Consider the following 4,026-nt stretch of genomic DNA (forward strand, 5'->3'; position numbering starts at 1 on the left):
AACAACAATGGAGCCGCTGTTCCTTGGGTGGGCCCAAGGAGGAAGCACCGTGGTAAACGAGGCGGCATTCGGGTCAGAATGAGGACGCAACCTTACCGTCTACCTCTGCCAAGCATCCTTCTTGCCAATGTCCAGTCCCTGGAGAACAAGATGGATGACCTTCAAGCGAGGATTACATTCAAACGGAATACGAGAAACGGAGACATGGTTGAACCTGCCGGTTCCAAACCACACCATACCAGCCAAGTCTTCTTTGTTTTCCGCGCCGACAGGTCGGAGGAGAAATCCAAGGGTGGAGGTGTCTGCCTCATGATAAACAGCCGCTGGTGTAACCCCAACAACACCAAGACTCTCTCCCGCACCTGCTCGCTGAACCTGGAACAGCTGACTATCTCATGCCATCCATTCTACCTCCCTCGGGAATTCAGCACAGTCATCATCACAGCTGTTTATATTCACCGCAAGTGAACACCTACACAGCACTATCGGACTTCAGAATGAACATCCCGACACGGCTGTGGATTTAACAGGGCGAACCTTAAAAAAGTTCTGCCAAATTCAACACATCATGTGCGCTACCAGGGGAGAAAGAACTTTGGGTCACTGCTACACACTGTAAAAAAACGAATACAAGACCATCTCGCTCCCTGCTTTTGGGAAATCAGATCACTCCGCTATTTCGCTTGTTCCTGTTTACAAGCCGTGCATCAAGCGTGAACCAGTGGTGACAATGGACGTAGCTGTGAGCTTCATAGCTAAGTTAGTGGACAGCATAATTTTCACGGTGAAAGTTGGGATATTTCCGAACCAGAAACGTGGGTCGATAAATCCATCCGTGGCGCTCTGAATGCTCGCAAGGCGCTTACAACAACGGTCTTGTATCCGAAAACATGGACACTTACAAAGCGGCATCGTACAATCTGCGTCCTCAGCCCCCTACCGTACTCACACACATGACTGTGTGGCCATGTCCAGCTCCAACACCGTCATCAAGTTTGCTGACGACACCATCGTGGTGGGCCTGATCAACTATGGCGATGAGAAGGCCTACTGTGAGGAGGTGGCTGACCTGTCACTCTGGTGCCAGGACAACAGCCTCCACCTGAACCTCAGCAAAACTAAGGAGCTGATTGTGGACTTCAGGAGAGGATTACAACTGAGGACCAATGCGCTGCTGGTGATTAATGGGACTTCTGTCGACAGGAAGCTTCAAGTACCTGGGAGACCACATCACAGACTCCTAGGTCATCACATATATACACAGACACTCTGGTGAGAAAGGCGAGGCAGCGTCTTTACCACCAGGCAGCTAAAGAAATTCCGGGTCTCGGTGAGGATCCTCAAGTCCTTCTATTCTGGAGAAGTGTAGAGCAGCCTGACAGGCAGCATCGTTGCCTGGTTTGCGAACTGTACTGCTCAGGACGGGCAGAGGGCCCTGCAGAGGGTGGTGCGTTCAGCTAAACATACCACTGGAACTACCCTCCCCTCCCTGCAGGACTTATATACCAGGAGGTGTAGTAGCAGAGCCCGCAGGAACATGAAGGATCCTCATCACCCCAACAACGGACTGTTCCAGCTGTTGCGGTCGGGCAAGCGCCTGCATGTCCTCCCTCACCACATGCATAAACCTTCTCTTTGGCCTTCCACTTTTCCTCTTGCCTGGCAGCTCCATCCTCAGCATCCTTCTCCCAATGTAACTCTCATCTCTCCTACACACGTGTCCAAACCATCTCAATCTCGCCTCTTTCACTTTTCCACCAAACTGTCCAACCTGAGTTGTCCCTCTAATCTTAATCCTGTCCATCCTTGTTACTCCCAATGAAAATCTCAACATCCTCAACTCTGCCACCTCCACTTCAGCCACCTGCCTTTTTGTCAGTGCCACCGCCTCTAAACCGTACAACGTAGCTGGTCTCACTACCGTCCTGTAGACCTTCCCCTTCACTCTTGCTGGAACCCTTCTGTCACAGATCACTCCGGACACTCTTCTCCACCCACTCCACCCTGCCTGTACTCTCTTCTTCAACTCTCTCCCGCACTCTCTGCTGCTTTGGATGGTTGACCCCAAGTACTTGAACTCATCTGCCTTCTCCACCTCCACTCCTTGCATTCTCAGCTTTTTGCTGCCCTCCCTCCCATTCAGGCACATGTATTCTGTCTTACTCCTGCTGACTTTCATTCTTCTTCTCTCTAATACATGCCTCCATTTCTCCAGGCTCTCCTCAACCTGCTCCCTACTCTCACTACAGATCACAATGTCATCCTTGCTAATTTGCTGCACTTCTTGATCCACTATCCCCACATCATCCAGTCTTCTCTCCCTCTCATTTTCTTCATTCATCAACTCCTCAAAGTACTCCTTCCAACTTCTCAACACACTCTCCTCACTAGTCAGCACATTCCCATCATTATCCTTCATCACCCTAACCTGCTGTACATCCTTCCCAGCTTGGTCTCTTTGTCTTGCCAATCTGTACAATTCCTTTTCTCCTTCCTTACTATCTCTCATACAACTTGTCGTATGCCTTTTTCTTTGCCTTTGCCACTTCACTTTTTGCCTTGCACCGCATAAGCTTGTACTTCTGTCTACTTTCTTCCTCTCTCTGACCATCCCATTTCCTCTTCACCAACCTATTCTGCTCTATGCTCTCCTGAACTTCCTCATTCCACCACCAAGAGTCCTTGTCTTACTTCCTTCCCGCATGATACGCGGAGTACCTTCTTGGCCGTCTCCCTCACCACTTCTGTAGTTGTTTCCCAGTCATCTGGTAACTGTTCATTCCCACCTATTGCCTGCTCTTCTCTAAATTGCATGCAACACTCCTCCTTTTTCAACTTCCACCATTTTATCTTTGGCTCTTCTTTAACTCTCTTCCTCTTCTTGGCCTCCAGAGTCATCCTGCAGACCACCATCCATGCTGCCTAGCAACACACTCCCCTATCACCACTTTGCAGTCACTAATCTCTTTCAGATTGCACCTCCTGCATAAGATGTAGTCCACCTGTGTGCACCTTCCTCCACTCTTGTATGTCACCCTATGTTCCTCCCTCTTCTTGAAATACGTATTCACGAAAGCCAATCTGTATATACATAATAGCCTATCCCATATACACAAGTCTTGTCCCTTATTTTATATTTTGTACCCCCACTCTGTATTTCTTTTGAGTTATTTAATTTTATTTAATTGTATTCTATATTATTCTATTTACTTACTGCATAACATTTTAGGAATCAGTTAGGTTTAGTTAGTTAGTCAAGTAGAAATTAGGGAGCTATTGTATTCAGTCGAGAACATATTGTGCATAATCACGGAGTGCCTTGCATTGACATTTCACTGCATATACAGTATGTATGGAAGTATGTATATCTATGTGACGAATAAATCTCTTGAATCTTGAATCTTGATTGTCTCCCTCACAGATGAGGAGGATGGGGACGCGATATCTCCCCTGCCAGCTTTTTCTCTTGCTTTGCTTTGTTTGACTCATGCTAGTGACCAGGTGTCAAAGGGGAGGATGGTTAGAGAATCAAGTAAACATTGCGAGATCCCAGGCTTGGCAGTTTTTGCTAAATGTTTTAGATATAATGTGTTATTTGTGCTCAGAACAATGCAGGGAGAGGAGAACTACCACCTGCTCCTCCAATCCTACTCTGTGTGCTCCCTTCGAGCACCTCATGATGGACTTCTCAAGCTGATGGGAAGCATGGGAAAGGGGCCCTAATGGTGGCTGCAGCCCCTGTATCTTTCACTCTGCAACAAACCTTAAACTTACTCTTACTTTGAGTAGTTGAGGTGAATGAAGGTTCTTCCTGTCCGAGGTATGAATTATTGTTGTTTCTTGTGTGTGCGTGTTTGTTTGCTTGTGGTGGCTGGGGCAATAAACAATAAATAACGATAAACTGCGTTCTACATTTATACTAAACAAAAAACAAAGTGGTACAAAGTGGAACGGTAGAAAAACTGTTTGCCAGTGACGTCCTTCCTGCTACCCGCATACCTGTCTTTATTTACCAGCTTGCCTTGC

The sequence above is a fragment of the Zeus faber genome, assembly GCF_960531495.2.
Source record: "Zeus faber genome assembly, chromosome: 10".
NCBI lineage: Eukaryota > Metazoa > Chordata > Actinopteri > Zeiformes > Zeidae > Zeus > Zeus faber.